Source organism: Mus caroli, unplaced genomic scaffold (genome assembly GCF_978045245.1).
Source record: "Mus caroli unplaced genomic scaffold, Mus_caroli_1 scaffold_8, whole genome shotgun sequence".
NCBI lineage: Eukaryota > Metazoa > Chordata > Mammalia > Rodentia > Muridae > Mus > Mus caroli.
Window position 1 is genome coordinate 87,387,947 of NW_028227263.1, and position 18,194 is coordinate 87,406,140.

General features: G+C 48.3%; 7 non-coding genes across 7 annotated transcripts; all 7 read left to right on the top strand.

Moving 5' to 3' along the window:
- Positions 1-770: 770 nt before the first annotated feature.
- LOC147003078 (small nucleolar RNA SNORD116) lies at positions 771-864 on the top strand. The gene has a single exon (XR_015048286.1). It is a non-coding gene; the product is annotated as a small nucleolar RNA SNORD116 (small nucleolar RNA).
- A 2,474-nt stretch (positions 865-3,338) lies between these two features.
- On the top strand, positions 3,339-3,432 carry LOC147003079 (small nucleolar RNA SNORD116). Its single transcript, XR_015048287.1, has one exon. It is a non-coding gene; the product is annotated as a small nucleolar RNA SNORD116 (small nucleolar RNA).
- Positions 3,433-5,905: 2,473 nt separating this feature from the next.
- LOC147003080 (small nucleolar RNA SNORD116) lies at positions 5,906-5,999 on the top strand. Its single transcript, XR_015048288.1, has one exon. It is a non-coding gene; the product is annotated as a small nucleolar RNA SNORD116 (small nucleolar RNA).
- A 2,469-nt stretch (positions 6,000-8,468) lies between these two features.
- LOC147003081 (small nucleolar RNA SNORD116) lies at positions 8,469-8,562 on the top strand. Its single transcript, XR_015048289.1, has one exon. It is a non-coding gene; the product is annotated as a small nucleolar RNA SNORD116 (small nucleolar RNA).
- Positions 8,563-11,021: 2,459 nt separating this feature from the next.
- On the top strand, positions 11,022-11,115 carry LOC147003082 (small nucleolar RNA SNORD116). Its single transcript, XR_015048290.1, has one exon. It is a non-coding gene; the product is annotated as a small nucleolar RNA SNORD116 (small nucleolar RNA).
- A 2,477-nt stretch (positions 11,116-13,592) lies between these two features.
- LOC147003083 (small nucleolar RNA SNORD116) lies at positions 13,593-13,686 on the top strand. Its single transcript, XR_015048291.1, has one exon. It is a non-coding gene; the product is annotated as a small nucleolar RNA SNORD116 (small nucleolar RNA).
- Positions 13,687-16,153: 2,467 nt separating this feature from the next.
- Positions 16,154-16,247, top strand: LOC147003084 (small nucleolar RNA SNORD116). The gene has a single exon (XR_015048338.1). It is a non-coding gene; the product is annotated as a small nucleolar RNA SNORD116 (small nucleolar RNA).
- The last annotated feature ends 1,947 nt before the right edge of the window (positions 16,248-18,194 follow it).

The following is an 18,194-nucleotide window of genomic DNA, read 5'->3' on the forward strand; positions in this document are numbered from 1 at the left end:
ATGCTTGGAGAGATGCTCTCTTTCCCTTGAGAACATTCTCAGGACACTGGTGGAGGTAGTTGATGGCCTGGACTTTAGGGAAAGTGTTGAGTAGCTGTATTTCAGCTCACATATCATCCTTAAGTCCTTAGAGTGAGCTGAGGACCCAGCAAGCACTGAGAGCCAAGGGCATGGCATGTTCACATCCAAGGCCTGAGAGTAAAAGCAAAGGAGATCTGGAAGGGCAGTGTGAAGAGGTTGGTAAGAGCAGGAGTGTTGAGGGTGCCTGTGAGCTATGACAAGCCCATAGTACATGGTAAGCCCATAATCCATCTGGTTTTGCATGGGTCCCACTGTAATGGTAGCATGTTCTCTGTGCTGTCTTCACAGGGTTGCATTCCCTGTCCAGCATGGTCCATGGCAACATATAGAGGAAATGGCCCCACAACTTTGGCTGAGTGTTGATGTCTTCCAACCGAGTCTCCAGCAAAGAGTTGTGGTGTGGCTGACTTGCCCTAGTTCACCTGAGTTAAAAGGTAAGGAACATGGGAATTGCTGCATGTATTCTAGGTGTCCTGGTCTTGGAGGAGCAGGGAACTGCTGCCATCTGTACGTCCAGTCCCTTCGGGATATGGAGCATGCTTAGGGCCTCTGGTTTCTCCCAGGTTTGGAGCTTCGGCCCATTGTCCCCTGGCAGTGTATGGGCAATGTCTTGCAGTCCCTTGCTCTCCCCAAAGCCAGAGCATTCCAGAGTACCGGAACCACTTTGTGCAATGCACTCCAATGTGCTTGGATCTATGATGATTCCCAGTCAAACATTCCTTGGAAAAGCTGAACAAAATGAGTGAAAATTCTGTACCGCCACTCTCATCGGGACTGAGGTCCAGCATCTTGGGTCTCCCAGGTGCTATGGGCGTCAGGCACAGGCTGCCCATCCACTCCATTGTTCTTGACTTCTTCGGGCTCTAGCCAGAGTCTGCAGAGACAGGTGTGTGCTTGCCCTACTCTGCCAAAAAGCATGGCGTAGGACACAGCAGCTCCTAAAGCTCAGGTGGCATGCTCACTTTGCTGTTGAGGAGATGCTTGGCAGATACTCAGTAGGGAGTCGTGCTAGGTCCAAGGATAGGGCCCAAGCCATTGTGGAAAGTAGACTGTGAGGCAAAAGTAGCAGTGGCAGTGGCACCAAAGTTTGGTTCTTCACATGGTAATATCTGGCAGTGGATTCAGGCTTCTCAGAAGCCCTGATATGAATTTTAACCCTGTTGCATTGCTTTAGAGAGTCAATAGATTTCAGGCTGCAGGTAGATTGTAGCTTGACCCAGTAGCAGGTAACTGAGACAATGTGACTGTGGTCTGTTCAGGTGGTGAACAGAAGCCTCTGTGTCCCTGGTGGCTTGTAAGATTCTCAGGCAATTGCCTTGGAAATAGAGAAGGAGCTAAGCAATGGAGGTGGTGACAGGCACCTCACTGGTCAGATTGCACCACATTTAAACACTTACCTGTGTACCAGGACTGATAGCACTTTGATGGACTCGGTGGAAGCATGAGACTTACAGACCTGTGTCTCAATAGGTTTTTTGAAAGAACATTTGTAGGAATCTCCTCTTGGGTAGGTTCTGTTGCTTTGGAAGTTGTTGAAGGGATATCCTTGGAATGTTTGGACTTTCTTGGCAGCCTCCTTGGCAAGGTCAAAGGGAAAGTCTAGGAAGAGTTCTTGCATCCACAGCCTTAGGAGAAACATCTTGGTGAGAGACCCTCTAAATTAGAGACCAAGGTGTCATGGGACCTTTCTTTTCGACTTTTGGGCATGATCTTCTAGAAAGACAAGTTGCTAATGTGCATAGGAAGGAGGTGGCAATGGGGCACATGGTGTTTTGCAAATCCACCCTAGACCCATACTCACGGGAAATGTCAAGGAGAAAATGAGTTCTTGGATGCAGAGTGAATTTGATACACTAAGATGATTCCATTCACGTGGTATCCTGGCCTGGGATAGTTCAGCACAATGGGATTTTTGAGCTTCAGTGTGGGAAGCTGTACAGGATGGTGTGAGAAGTTTTCCCAGGAAGAGATCAATGCAGGGTGGATGGCCAAAAGCAATCTCTTGTGATAGGAGGAAGTCTTCACAACAGACTAAATGAGCTCTGGACAGGTGGACAGAAATAGGTACTGGCTTCCATGGGCAAGGAAAAGTCAAGGGGTAAAAGACTGAGAGAGGGGGAGAGAGAGAGAGAGAGAGAGAGAGAGAGAGAGAGAGAGAGAGAGAGAGAGAGAGAGAGAGAGAGAGAGAGAGAGAGAGAGAGAGAGAGAGAGAGAGAGAAGTGTTATCTTCTGGGCCCAATTAAGCTTGCTACCCAGGAGCTGGAATTTTGAAGCCTCAGAGGAGTTTGACTTTGCCTCATGCAAAGACCCAGATGTATTGATCAGAGAAGGACTGGAGCCATGATGAAAGGATCAAAATTAGTTGGCTTAGATATCCAATGAGGCCCAATTTTGCCTGAGAACTTATTCAGAGCTGCATCCTCATTGTTCCTCAGCATAGCCAAGTGGACCAGTGATTGGCCTTGTTATTAGCTGTTTCGGACTGGATGCTTGGAGAGATGCTCTCTTTCCCTTGAGAACATTCTCAGGACACTGGTGGAGGTAGTTGATGGCCTGGACTTTAGGGAAAGTGTTGAGTAGCTGTATTTCAGCTCACATATCATCCTTAAGTCCTTAGAGTGAGCTGAGGACCCCAGCAAGCACTGAGAGCCAAGGGCATGGCATGTTCACATCCAAGGCCTGAGAGTAAAAGCAAAGGAGATCTGGAAGGGCAGTGTGAAGAGGTTGGTAAGAGCAGGAGTGTTGAGGGTGCCTGTGAGCTATGACAAGCCCATAGTACATGGTAAGCCCATAATCCATCTGGTTTTGCATGGGTCCCACTGTAATGGTAGCATGTTCTCTGTGCTGTCTTCACAGGGTTGCATTCCCTGTCCAGCATGGTCCATGGCAACATATAGAGGAAATGGCCCCACAACTTTGGCTGAGTGTTGATGTCTTCCAACCGAGTCTCCAGCAAAGAGTTGTGGTGTGGCTGACTTGCCCTAGTTCACCTGAGTTAAAAGGTAAGGAACATGGGAATTGCTGCATGTATTCTAGGTGTCCTGGTCTTGGAGGAGCAGGGAACTGCTGCCATCTGTACGTCCAGTCCCTTCGGGATATGGAGCATGCTTAGGGCCTCTGGTTTCTCCCAGGTTTGGAGCTTCGGCCCATTGTCCCCTGGCAGTGTATGGGCAATGTCTTGCAGTCCCTTGCTCTCCCCAAAGCCAGAGCATTCCAGAGTACCGGAACCACTTTGTGCAATGCACTCCAATGTGCTTGGATCTATGATGATTCCCAGTCAAACATTCCTTGGAAAAGCTGAACAAAATGAGTGAAAATTCTGTACCGCCACTCTCATCGGGACTGAGGTCCAGCATCTTGGGTCTCCCAGGTGCTATGGGCGTCAGGCACAGGCTGCCCATCCACTCCATTGTTCTTGACTTCTTCGGGCTCTAGCCAGAGTCTGCAGAGACAGGTGTGTGCTTGCCCTACTCTGCCAAAAAGCATGGCGTAGGACACAGCAGCTCCTAAAGCTCAGGTGGCATGCTCACTTTGCTGTTGAGGAGATGCTTGGCAGATACTCAGTAGGGAGTCGTGCTAGGTCCAAGGATAGGGCCCAAGCCATTGTGGAAAGTAGACTGTGAGGCAAAAGTAGCAGTGGCAGTGGCACCAAAGTTTGGTTCTTCACATGGTAATATCTGGCAGTGGATTCAGGCTTCTCAGAAGCCCTGATATGAATTTTAACCCTGTTGCATTGCTTTAGAGAGTCAATAGATTTCAGGCTGCAGGTAGATTGTAGCTTGACCCAGTAGCAGGTAACTGAGACAATGTGACTGTGGTCTGTTCAGGTGGTGAACAGAAGCCTCTGTGTCCCTGGTGGCTTGTAAGATTCTCAGGCAATTGCCTTGGAAATAGAGAAGGAGCTAAGCAATGGAGGTGGTGACAGGCACCTCACTGGTCAGATTGCACCACATTTAAACACTTACCTGTGTACCAGGACTGATAGCACTTTGATGGACTCGGTGGAAGCATGAGACTTACAGACCTGTGTCTCAATAGGTTTTTTGAAAGAACATTTGTAGGAATCTCCTCTTGGGTAGGTTCTGTTGCTTTGGAAGTTGTTGAAGGGATATCCTTGGAATGTTTGGACTTTCTTGGCAGCCTCCTTGGCAAGGTCAAAGGGAAAGTCTAGGAAGAGTTCTTGCATCCACAGCCTTAGGAGAAACATCTTGGTGAGAGACCCTCTAAATTAGAGACCAAGGTGTCATGGGACCTTTCTTTTCGACTTTTGGGCATGATCTTCTAGAAAGACAAGTTGCTAATGTGCATAGGAAGGAGGTGGCAATGGGGCACATGGTGTTTTGCAAATCCACCCTAGACCCATACTCACGGGAAATGTCAAGGAGAAAATGAGTTCTTGGATGCAGAGTGAATTTGATACACTAAGATGATTCCATTCACGTGGTATCCTGGCCTGGGATAGTTCAGCACAATGGGATTTTTGAGCTTCAGTGTGGGAAGCTGTACAGGATGGTGTGAGAAGTTTTCCCAGGAAGAGATCAATGCAGGGTGGATGGCCAAAAGCAATCTCTTGTGATAGGAGGAAGTCTTCACAACAGACTAAATGAGCTCTGGACAGGTGGACAGAAATAGGTACTGGCTTCCATGGGCAAGGAAAAGTCAAGGGGTAAAAGACTGAGAGAGGGGGAGAGAGAGAGAGAGAGAGAGAGAGAGAGAGAGAGAGAGAGAGAGAGAGAGAGAGAGAGAGAGAGAGAGAGAGAGAGAGAGAGAGAGAGAGAGAGAGAGAAGTGTTATCTTCTGGGCCCAATTAAGCTTGCTACCCAGGAGCTGGAATTTTGAAGCCTCAGAGGAGTTTGACTTTGCCTCATGCAAAGACCCAGATGTATTGATCAGAGAAGGACTGGAGCCATGATGAAAGGATCAAAATTAGTTGGCTTAGATATCCAATGAGGCCCAATTTTGCCTGAGAACTTATTCAGAGCTGCATCCTCATTGTTCCTCAGCATAGCCAAGTGGACCAGTGATTGGCCTTGTTATTAGCTGTTTCGGACTGGATGCTTGGAGAGATGCTCTCTTTCCCTTGAGAACATTCTCAGGACACTGGTGGAGGTAGTTGATGGCCTGGACTTTAGGGAAAGTGTTGAGTAGCTGTATTTCAGCTCACATATCATCCTTAAGTCCTTAGAGTGAGCTGAGGACCCAGCAAGCACTGAGAGCCAAGGGCATGGCATGTTCACATCCAAGGCCTGAGAGTAAAAGCAAAGGAGATCTGGAAGGGCAGTGTGAAGAGGTTGGTAAGAGCAGGAGTGTTGAGGGTGCCTGTGAGCTATGACAAGCCCATAGTACATGGTAAGCCCATAATCCATCTGGTTTTGCATGGGTCCCACTGTAATGGTAGCATGTTCTCTGTGCTGTCTTCACAGGGTTGCATTCCCTGTCCAGCATGGTCCATGGCAACATATAGAGGAAATGGCCCCACAACTTTGGCTGAGTGTTGATGTCTTCCAACCGAGTCTCCAGCAAAGAGTTGTGGTGTGGCTGACTTGCCCTAGTTCACCTGAGTTAAAAGGTAAGGAACATGGGAATTGCTGCATGTATTCTAGGTGTCCTGGTCTTGGAGGAGCAGGGAACTGCTGCCATCTGTACGTCCAGTCCCTTCGGGATATGGAGCATGCTTAGGGCCTCTGGTTTCTCCCAGGTTTGGAGCTTCGGCCCATTGTCCCCTGGCAGTGTATGGGCAATGTCTTGCAGTCCCTTGCTCTCCCCAAAGCCAGAGCATTCCAGAGTACCGGAACCACTTTGTGCAATGCACTCCAATGTGCTTGGATCTATGATGATTCCCAGTCAAACATTCCTTGGAAAAGCTGAACAAAATGAGTGAAAATTCTGTACCGCCACTCTCATCGGGACTGAGGTCCAGCATCTTGGGTCTCCCAGGTGCTATGGGCGTCAGGCACAGGCTGCCCATCCACTCCATTGTTCTTGACTTCTTCGGGCTCTAGCCAGAGTCTGCAGAGACAGGTGTGTGCTTGCCCTACTCTGCCAAAAAGCATGGCGTAGGACACAGCAGCTCCTAAAGCTCAGGTGGCATGCTCACTTTGCTGTTGAGGAGATGCTTGGCAGATACTCATTAGGGAGTCGTGCTAGGTCCAAGGATAGGGCCCAAGCCATTGTGGAAAGTAGACTGTGAGGCAAAAGTAGCAGTGGCAGTGGCACCAAAGTTTGGTTCTTCACATGGTAATATCTGGCAGTGGATTCAGGCTTCTCAGAAGCCCTGATATGAATTTTAACCCTGTTGCATTGCTTTAGAGAGTCAATAGATTTCAGGCTGCAGGTAGATTGTAGCTTGACCCAGTAGCAGGTAACTGAGACAATGTGACTGTGGTCTGTTCAGGTGGTGAACAGAAGCCTCTGTGTCCCTGGTGGCTTGTAAGATTCTCAGGCAATTGCCTTGGAAATAGAGAAGGAGCTAAGCAATGGAGGTGGTGACAGGCACCTCACTGGTCAGATTGCACCACATTTAAACACTTACCTGTGTACCAGGACTGATAGCACTTTGATGGACTCGGTGGAAGCATGAGACTTACAGACCTGTGTCTCAATAGGTTTTTTGAAAGAACATTTGTAGGAATCTCCTCTTGGGTAGGTTCTGTTGCTTTGGAAGTTGTTGAAGGGATATCCTTGGAATGTTTGGACTTTCTTGGCAGCCTCCTTGGCAAGGTCAAAGGGAAAGTCTAGGAAGAGTTCTTGCATCCACAGCCTTAGGAGAAACATCTTGGTGAGAGACCCTCTAAATTAGAGACCAAGGTGTCATGGGACCTTTCTTTTCGACTTTTGGGCATGATCTTCTAGAAAGACAAGTTGCTAATGTGCATAGGAAGGAGGTGGCAATGGGGCACATGGTGTTTTGCAAATCCACCCTAGACCCATACTCACGGGAAATGTCAAGGAGAAAATGAGTTCTTGGATGCAGAGTGAATTTGATACACTAAGATGATTCCATTCACGTGGTATCCTGGCCTGGGATAGTTCAGCACAATGGGATTTTTGAGCTTCAGTGTGGGAAGCTGTACAGGATGGTGTGAGAAGTTTTCCCAGGAAGAGATCAATGCAGGGTGGATGGCCAAAAGCAATCTCTTGTGATAGGAGGAAGTCTTCACAACAGACTAAATGAGCTCTGGACAGGTGGACAGAAATAGGTACTGGCTTCCATGGGCAAGGAAAAGTCAAGGGGTAAAAGACTGAGAGAGGGGGAGAGAGAGAGAGAGAGAGAGAGAGAGAGAGAGAGAGAGAGAGAGAGAGAGAGAGAGAGAGAGAGAGAGAGAGAGAGAGAGAGAGAGAGAGAGAGAAGTGTTATCTTCTGGGCCCAATTAAGCTTGCTACCCAGGAGCTGGAATTTTGAAGCCTCAGAGGAGTTTGACTTTGCCTCATGCAAAGACCCAGATGTATTGATCAGAGAAGGACTGGAGCCATGATGAAAGGATCAAAATTAGTTGGCTTAGATATCCAATGAGGCCCAATTTTGCCTGAGAACTTATTCAGAGCTGCATCCTCATTGTTCCTCAGCATAGCCAAGTGGACCAGTGATTGGCCTTGTTATTAGCTGTTTCGGACTGGATGCTTGGAGAGATGCTCTCTTTCCCTTGAGAACATTCTCAGGACACTGGTGGAGGTAGTTGATGGCCTGGACTTTAGGGAAAGTGTTGAGTAGCTGTATTTCAGCTCACATATCATCCTTAAGTCCTTAGAGTGAGCTGAGGACCCAGCAAGCACTGAGAGCCAAGGGCATGGCATGTTCACATCCAAGGCCTGAGAGTAAAAGCAAAGGAGATCTGGAAGGGCAGTGTGAAGAGGTTGGTAAGAGCAGGAGTGTTGAGGGTGCCTGTGAGCTATGACAAGCCCATAGTACATGGTAAGCCCATAATCCATCTGGTTTTGCATGGGTCCCACTGTAATGGTAGCATGTTCTCTGTGCTGTCTTCACAGGGTTGCATTCCCTGTCCAGCATGGTCCATGGCAACATATAGAGGAAATGGCCCCACAACTTTGGCTGAGTGTTGATGTCTTCCAACCGAGTCTCCAGCAAAGAGTTGTGGTGTGGCTGACTTGCCCTAGTTCACCTGAGTTAAAAGGTAAGGAACATGGGAATTGCTGCATGTATTCTAGGTGTCCTGGTCTTGGAGGAGCAGGGAACTGCTGCCATCTGTACGTCCAGTCCCTTCGGGATATGGAGCATGCTTAGGGCCTCTGGTTTCTCCCAGGTTTGGAGCTTCGGCCCATTGTCCCCTGGCAGTGTATGGGCAATGTCTTGCAGTCCCTTGCTCTCCCCAAAGCCAGAGCATTCCAGAGTACCGGAACCACTTTGTGCAATGCACTCCAATGTGCTTGGATCTATGATGATTCCCAGTCAAACATTCCTTGGAAAAGCTGAACAAAATGAGTGAAAATTCTGTACCGCCACTCTCATCGGGACTGAGGTCCAGCATCTTGGGTCTCCCAGGTGCTATGGGCGTCAGGCACAGGCTGCCCATCCACTCCATTGTTCTTGACTTCTTCGGGCTCTAGCCAGAGTCTGCAGAGACAGGTGTGTGCTTGCCCTACTCTGCCAAAAAGCATGGCGTAGGACACAGCAGCTCCTAAAGCTCAGGTGGCATGCTCACTTTGCTGTTGAGGAGATGCTTGGCAGATACTCATTAGGGAGTCGTGCTAGGTCCAAGGATAGGGCCCAAGCCATTGTGGAAAGTAGACTGTGAGGCAAAAGTAGCAGTGGCAGTGGCACCAAAGTTTGGTTCTTCACATGGTAATATCTGGCAGTGGATTCAGGCTTCTCAGAAGCCCTGATATGAATTTTAACCCTGTTGCATTGCTTTAGAGAGTCAATAGATTTCAGGCTGCAGGTAGATTGTAGCTTGACCCAGTAGCAGGTAACTGAGACAATGTGACTGTGGTCTGTTCAGGTGGTGAACAGAAGCCTCTGTGTCCCTGGTGGCTTGTAAGATTCTCAGGCAATTGCCTTGGAAATAGAGAAGGAGCTAAGCAATGGAGGTGGTGACAGGCACCTCACTGGTCAGATTGCACCACATTTAAACACTTACCTGTGTACCAGGACTGATAGCACTTTGATGGACTCGGTGGAAGCATGAGACTTACAGACCTGTGTCTCAATAGGTTTTTTGAAAGAACATTTGTAGGAATCTCCTCTTGGGTAGGTTCTGTTGCTTTGGAAGTTGTTGAAGGGATATCCTTGGAATGTTTGGACTTTCTTGGCAGCCTCCTTGGCAAGGTCAAAGGGAAAGTCTAGGAAGAGTTCTTGCATCCACAGCCTTAGGAGAAACATCTTGGTGAGAGACCCTCTAAATTAGAGACCAAGGTGTCATGGGACCTTTCTTTTCGACTTTTGGGCATGATCTTCTAGAAAGACAAGTTGCTAATGTGCATAGGAAGGAGGTGGCAATGGGGCACATGGTGTTTTGCAAATCCACCCTAGACCCATACTCACGGGAAATGTCAAGGAGAAAATGAGTTCTTGGATGCAGAGTGAATTTGATACACTAAGATGATTCCATTCACGTGGTATCCTGGCCTGGGATAGTTCAGCACAATGGGATTTTTGAGCTTCAGTGTGGGAAGCTGTACAGGATGGTGTGAGAAGTTTTCCCAGGAAGAGATCAATGCAGGGTGGATGGCCAAAAGCAATCTCTTGTGATAGGAGGAAGTCTTCACAACAGACTAAATGAGCTCTGGACAGGTGGACAGAAATAGGTACTGGCTTCCATGGGCAAGGAAAAGTCAAGGGGTAAAAGACTGAGAGAGGGGGAGAGAGAGAGAGAGAGAGAGAGAGAGAGAGAGAGAGAGAGAGAGAGAGAGAGAGAGAGAGAGAGAGAGAGAGAGAGAGAGAGAGAAGTGTTATCTTCTGGGCCCAATTAAGCTTGCTACCCAGGAGCTGGAATTTTGAAGCCTCAGAGGAGTTTGACTTTGCCTCATGCAAAGACCCAGATGTATTGATCAGAGAAGGACTGGAGCCATGATGAAAGGATCAAAATTAGTTGGCTTAGATATCCAATGAGGCCCAATTTTGCCTGAGAACTTATTCAGAGCTGCATCCTCATTGTTCCTCAGCATAGCCAAGTGGACCAGTGATTGGCCTTGTTATTAGCTGTTTCGGACTGGATGCTTGGAGAGATGCTCTCTTTCCCTTGAGAACATTCTCAGGACACTGGTGGAGGTAGTTGATGGCCTGGACTTTAGGGAAAGTGTTGAGTAGCTGTATTTCAGCTCACATATCATCCTTAAGTCCTTAGAGTGAGCTGAGGACCCAGCAAGCACTGAGAGCCAAGGGCATGGCATGTTCACATCCAAGGCCTGAGAGTAAAAGCAAAGGAGATCTGGAAGGGCAGTGTGAAGAGGTTGGTAAGAGCAGGAGTGTTGAGGGTGCCTGTGAGCTATGACAAGCCCATAGTACATGGTAAGCCCATAATCCATCTGGTTTTGCATGGGTCCCACTGTAATGGTAGCATGTTCTCTGTGCTGTCTTCACAGGGTTGCATTCCCTGTCCAGCATGGTCCATGGCAACATATAGAGGAAATGGCCCCACAACTTTGGCTGAGTGTTGATGTCTTCCAACCGAGTCTCCAGCAAAGAGTTGTGGTGTGGCTGACTTGCCCTAGTTCACCTGAGTTAAAAGGTAAGGAACATGGGAATTGCTGCATGTATTCTAGGTGTCCTGGTCTTGGAGGAGCAGGGAACTGCTGCCATCTGTACGTCCAGTCCCTTCGGGATATGGAGCATGCTTAGGGCCTCTGGTTTCTCCCAGGTTTGGAGCTTCGGCCCATTGTCCCCTGGCAGTGTATGGGCAATGTCTTGCAGTCCCTTGCTCTCCCCAAAGCCAGAGCATTCCAGAGTACCGGAACCACTTTGTGCAATGCACTCCAATGTGCTTGGATCTATGATGATTCCCAGTCAAACATTCCTTGGAAAAGCTGAACAAAATGAGTGAAAATTCTGTACCGCCACTCTCATCGGGACTGAGGTCCAGCATCTTGGGTCTCCCAGGTGCTATGGGCGTCAGGCACAGGCTGCCCATCCACTCCATTGTTCTTGACTTCTTCGGGCTCTAGCCAGAGTCTGCAGAGACAGGTGTGTGCTTGCCCTACTCTGCCAAAAAGCATGGCGTAGGACACAGCAGCTCCTAAAGCTCAGGTGGCATGCTCACTTTGCTGTTGAGGAGATGCTTGGCAGATACTCAGTAGGGAGTCGTGCTAGGTCCAAGGATAGGGCCCAAGCCATTGTGGAAAGTAGACTGTGAGGCAAAAGTAGCAGTGGCAGTGGCACCAAAGTTTGGTTCTTCACATGGTAATATCTGGCAGTGGATTCAGGCTTCTCAGAAGCCCTGATATGAATTTTAACCCTGTTGCATTGCTTTAGAGAGTCAATAGATTTCAGGCTGCAGGTAGATTGTAGCTTGACCCAGTAGCAGGTAACTGAGACAATGTGACTGTGGTCTGTTCAGGTGGTGAACAGAAGCCTCTGTGTCCCTGGTGGCTTGTAAGATTCTCAGGCAATTGCCTTGGAAATAGAGAAGGAGCTAAGCAATGGAGGTGGTGACAGGCACCTCACTGGTCAGATTGCACCACATTTAAACACTTACCTGTGTACCAGGACTGATAGCACTTTGATGGACTCGGTGGAAGCATGAGACTTACAGACCTGTGTCTCAATAGGTTTTTTGAAAGAACATTTGTAGGAATCTCCTCTTGGGTAGGTTCTGTTGCTTTGGAAGTTGTTGAAGGGATATCCTTGGAATGTTTGGACTTTCTTGGCAGCCTCCTTGGCAAGGTCAAAGGGAAAGTCTAGGAAGAGTTCTTGCATCCACAGCCTTAGGAGAAACATCTTGGTGAGAGACCCTCTAAATTAGAGACCAAGGTGTCATGGGACCTCTCTTTTCGACTTTTGGGCATGATCTTCTAGAAAGACAAGTTGCTAATGTGCATAGGAAGGAGGTGGCAATGGGGCACATGGTGTTTTGCAAATCCACCCTAGACCCATACTCACGGGAAATGTCAAGGAGAAAATGAGTTCTTGGATGCAGAGTGAATTTGATACACTAAGATGATTCCATTCACGTGGTATCCTGGCCTGGGATAGTTCAGCACAATGGGATTTTTGAGCTTCAGTGTGGGAAGCTGTACAGGATGGTGTGAGAAGTTTTCCCAGGAAGAGATCAATGCAGGGTGGATGGCCAAAAGCAATCTCTTGTGATAGGAGGAAGTCTTCACAACAGACTAAATGAGCTCTGGACAGGTGGACAGAAATAGGTACTGGCTTCCATGGGCAAGGAAAAGTCAAGGGGTAAAAGACTGAGAGAGGGAGAGAGAGAGAGAGAGAGAGAGATAGAGAGAGAGAGAGAGAGAGAGAGAGAGAGAGAGAGAGAGAGAGAGAGAGAGAGAGAGAGAGAGAGAGAGAGAGAGAGAGAAGTGTTATCTTCTGGGCCCAATTAAGCTTGCTACCCAGGAGCTGGAATTTTGAAGCCTCAGAGGAGTTTGACTTTGCCTCATGCAAAGACCCAGATGTATTGATCAGAGAAGGACTGGAGCCATGATGAAAGGATCAAAATTAGTTGGCTTAGATATCCAATGAGGCCCAATTTTGCCTGAGAACTTATTCAGAGCTGCATCCTCATTGTTCCTCAGCATAGCCAAGTGGACCAGTGATTGGCCTTGTTATTAGCTGTTTCGGACTGGATGCTTGGAGAGATGCTCTCTTTCCCTTGAGAACATTCTCAGGACACTGGTGGAGGTAGTTGATGGCCTGGACTTTAGGGAAAGTGTTGAGTAGCTGTATTTCAGCTCACATATCATCCTTAAGTCCTTAGAGTGAGCTGAGGACCCAGCAAGCACTGAGAGCCAAGGGCATGGCATGTTCACATCCAAGGCCTGAGAGTAAAAGCAAAGGAGATCTGGAAGGGCAGTGTGAAGAGGTTGGTAAGAGCAGGAGTGTTGAGGGTGCCTGTGAGCTATGACAAGCCCATAGTACATGGTAAGCCCATAATCCATCTGGTTTTGCATGGGTCCCACTGTAATGGTAGCATGTTCTCTGTGCTGTCTTCACAGGGTTGCATTCCCTGTCCAGCATGGTCCATGGCAACATATAGAGGAAATGGCCCCACAACTTTGGCTGAGTGTTGATGTCTTCCAACCGAGTCTCCAGCAAAGAGTTGTGGTGTGGCTGACTTGCCCTAGTTCACCTGAGTTAAAAGGTAAGGAACATGGGAATTGCTGCATGTATTCTAGGTGTCCTGGTCTTGGAGGAGCAGGGAACTGCTGCCATCTGTACGTCCAGTCCCTTCGGGATATGGAGCATGCTTAGGGCCTCTGGTTTCTCCCAGGTTTGGAGCTTCGGCCCATTGTCCCCTGGCAGTGTATGGGCAATGTCTTGCAGTCCCTTGCTCTCCCCAAAGCCAGAGCATTCCAGAGTACCGGAACCACTTTGTGCAATGCACTCCAATGTGCTTGGATCTATGATGATTCCCAGTCAAACATTCCTTGGAAAAGCTGAACAAAATGAGTGAAAATTCTGTACCGCCACTCTCATCGGGACTGAGGTCCAGCATCTTGGGTCTCCCAGGTGCTATGGGCGTCAGGCACAGGCTGCCCATCCACTCCATTGTTCTTGACTTCTTCGGGCTCTAGCCAGAGTCTGCAGAGACAGGTGTGTGCTTGCCCTACTCTGCCAAAAAGCATGGCGTAGGACACAGCAGCTCCTAAAGCTCAGGTGGCATGCTCACTTTGCTGTTGAGGAGATGCTTGGCAGATACTCAGTAGGGAGTCGTGCTAGGTCCAAGGATAGGGCCCAAGCCATTGTGGAAAGTAGACTGTGAGGCAAAAGTAGCAGTGGCAGTGGCACCAAAGTTTGGTTCTTCACATGGTAATATCTGGCAGTGGATTCAGGCTTCTCAGAAGCCCTGATATGAATTTTAACCCTGTTGCATTGCTTTAGAGAGTCAATAGATTTCAGGCTGCAGGTAGATTGTAGCTTGACCCAGTAGCAGGTAACTGAGACAATGTGACTGTGGTCTGTTCAGGTGGTGAACAGAAGCCTCTGTGTCCCTGGTGGCTTGTAAGATTCTCAGGCAATTGCCTTGGAAATAGAGAAGGAGCTAAGCAATGGAGGTGGTGACAGGCACCTCACTGGTCAGATTGCACCACATTTAAACACTTACCTGTGTACCAGGACTGATAGCACTTTGATGGACTCGGTGGAAGCATGAGACTTACAGACCTGTGTCTCAATAGGTTTTTTGAAAGAACATTTGTAGGAATCTCCTCTTGGGTAGGTTCTGTTGCTTTGGAAGTTGTTGAAGGGATATCCTTGGAATGTTTGGACTTTCTTAGCAGCCTCCTTGGCAAGGTCAAAGGGAAAGTCTAGGAAGAGTTCTTGCATCCACAGCCTTAGGAGAAACATCTTGGTGAGAGACCCTCTAAATTAGAGACCAAGGTGTCATGGGACCTTTCTTTTCGACTTTTGGGCATGATCTTCTAGAAAGACAAGTTGCTAATGTGCATAGGAAGGAGGTGGCAATGGGGCACATGGTGTTTTGCAAATCCACCCTAGACCCATACTCACGGGAAATGTCAAGGAGAAAATGAGTTCTTGGATGCAGAGTGAATTTGATACACTAAGATGATTCCATTCACGTGGTATCCTGGCCTGGGATAGTTCAGCACAATGGGATTTTTGAGCTTCAGTGTGGGAAGCTGTACAGGATGGTGTGAGAAGTTTTCCCAGGAAGAGATCAATGCAGGGTGGATGGCCAAAAGCAATCTCTTGTGATAGGAGGAAGTCTTCACAACAGACTAAATGAGCTCTGGACAGGTGGACAGAAATAGGTACTGGCTTCCATGGGCAAGGAAAAGTCAAGGGGTAAAAGACTGAGAGAGGGGGAGAGAGAGAGAGAGAGAGAGAGAGAGAGAGAGAGAGAGAGAGAGAGAGAGAGAGAGAGAGAGAGAGAGAGAGAGAGAGAGAGAGAGAGAGAGAAGTGTTAACTTCTGGGCTCAATTAAGCTTGCTACCCAGGAGCTGGAATTTTGAAGCCTCAGAGGAGTTTGACTTTGCCTCATGCAAAGACCCAGATGTATTGATCAGAGAAGGACTGGAGCCATGATGAAAGGATCAAAATTAGTTGGCTTAGATATCCAATGAGGCCCAATTTTGCCTGAGAACTTATTCAGAGCTGCATCCTCATTGTTCCTCAGCATAGCCAAGTGGACCAGTGATTGGCCTTGTTATTAGCTGTTTCGGACTGGATGCTTGGAGAGATGCTCTCTTTCCCTTGAGAACATTCTCAGGACACTGGTGGAGGTAGTTGATGGCCTGGACTTTAGGGAAAGTGTTGAGTAGCTGTATTTCAGCTCACATATCATCCTTAAGTCCTTAGAGTGAGCTGAGGACCCAGCAAGCACTGAGAGCCAAGGGCATGGCATGTTCACATCCAAGGCCTGAGAGTAAAAGCAAAGGAGATCTGGAAGGGCAGTGTGAAGAGGTTGGTAAGAGCAGGAGTGTTGAGGGTGCCTGTGAGCTATGACAAGCCCATAGTACATGGTAAGCCCATAATCCATCTGGTTTTGCATGGGTCCCACTGTAATGGTAGCATGTTCTCTGTGCTGTCTTCACAGGGTTGCATTCCCTGTCCAGCATGGTCCATGGCAACATATAGAGGAAATGGCCCCACAACTTTGGCTGAGTGTTGATGTCTTCCAACCGAGTCTCCAGCAAAGAGTTGTGGTGTGGCTGACTTGCCCTAGTTCACCTGAGTTAAAAGGTAAGGAACATGGGAATTGCTGCATGTATTCTAGGTGTCCTGGTCTTGGAGGAGCAGGGAACTGCTGCCATCTGTACGTCCAGTCCCTTCGGGATATGGAGCATGCTTAGGGCCTCTGGTTTCTCCCAGGTTTGGAGCTTCGGCCCATTGTCCCCTGGCAGTGTATGGGCAATGTCTTGCAGTCCCTTGCTCTCCCCAAAGCCAGAGCATTCCAGAGTACCGGAACCACTTTGTGCAATGCACTCCAATGTGCTTGGATCTATGGTGATTCCCAGTCAAACATTCCTTGGAAAAGCTGAACAAAATGAGTGAAAATTCTGTACCGCCACTCTCATCGGGACTGAGGTCCAGCATCTTGGGTCTCCCAGGTGCTATGGGCGTCAGGCACAGGCTGCCCATCCACTCCATTGTTCTTGACTTCTTCGGGCTCTAGCCAGAGTCTGCAGAGACAGGTGTGTGCTTGCCCTACTCTGCCAAAAAGCATGGCGTAGGACACAGCAGCTCCTAAAGCTCAGGTGGCATGCTCACTTTGCTGTTGAGGAGATGCTTGGCAGATACTCAGTAGGGAGTCGTGCTAGGTCCAAGGATAGGGCCCAAGCCATTGTGGAAAGTAGACTGTGAGGCAAAAGTAGCAGTGGCAGTGGCACCAAAGTTTGGTTCTTCACATGGTAATATCTGGCAGTGGATTCAGGCTTCTCAGAAGCCCTGATATGAATTTTAACCCTGTTGCATTGCTTTAGAGAGTCAATAGATTTCAGGCTGCAGGTAGATTGTAGCTTGACCCAGTAGCAGGTAACTGAGACAATGTGACTGTGGTCTGTTCAGGTGGTGAACAGAAGCCTCTGTGTCCCTGGTGGCTTGTAAGATTCTCAGGCAATTGCCTTGGAAATAGAGAAGGAGCTAAGCAATGGAGGTGGTGACAGGCACCTCACTGGTCAGATTGCACCACATTTAAACACTTACCTGTGTACCAGGACTGATAGCACTTTGATGGACTCGGTGGAAGCATGAGACTTACAGACCTGTGTCTCAATAGGTTTTTTGAAAGAACATTTGTAGGAATCTCCTCTTGGGTAGGTTCTGTTGCTTTGGAAGTTGTTGAAGGGATATCCTTGGAATGTTTGGACTTTCTTGGCAGCCTCCTTGGCAAGGTCAAAGGGAAAGTCTAGGAAGAGTTCTTGCATCCACAGCCTTAGGAGAAACATCTTGGTGAGAGACCCTCTAAATTAGAGACCAAGGTGTCATGGGACCTTTCTTTTCGACTTTTGGGCATGATCTTCTAGAAAGACAAGTTGCTAATGTGCATAGGAAGGAGGTGGCAATGGGGCACATGGTGTTTTGCAAATCCACCCTAGACCCATACTCACGGGAAATGTCAAGGAGAAAATGAGTTCTTGGATGCAGAGTGAATTTGATACACTAAGATGATTCCATTCACGTGGTATCCTGGCCTGGGATAGTTCAGCACAATGGGATTTTTGAGCTTCAGTGTGGGAAGCTGTACAGGATGGTGTGAGAAGTTTTCCCAGGAAGAGATCAATGCAGGGTGGATGGCCAAAAGCAATCTCTTGTGATAGGAGGAAGTCTTCACAACAGACTAAATGAGCTCTGGACAGGTGGACAGAAATAGGTACTGGCTTCCATGGGCAAGGAAAAGTCAAGGGGTAAAAGACTGAGAGAGGGGGAGAGAGAGAGAGAGAGAGAGAGAGAGAGAGAGAGAGAGAGAGAGAGAGAGAGAGAGAGAGAGAGAGAGAGAGAGAAGTGTTATCTTCTGGGCCCAATTAAGCTTGCTACCCAGGAGCTGGAATTTTGAAGCCTCAGAGGAGTTTGACTTTGCCTCATGCAAAGACCCAGATGTATTGATCAGAGAAGGACTGGAGCCATGATGAAAGGATCAAAATTAGTTGGCTTAGATATCCAATGAGGCCCAATTTTGCCTGAGAACTTATTCAGAGCTGCATCCTCATTGTTCCTCAGCATAGCCAAGTGGACCAGTGATTGGCCTTGTTATTAGCTGTTTCGGACTGGATGCTTGGAGAGATGCTCTCTTTCCCTTGAGAACATTCTCAGGACACTGGTGGAGGTAGTTGATGGCCTGGACTTTAGGGAAAGTGTTGAGTAGCTGTATTTCAGCTCACATATCATCCTTAAGTCCTTAGAGTGAGCTGAGGACCCAGCAAGCACTGAGAGCCAAGGGCATGGCATGTTCACATCCAAGGCCTGAGAGTAAAAGCAAAGGAGATCTGGAAGGGCAGTGTGAAGAGGTTGGTAAGAGCAGGAGTGTTGAGGGTGCCTG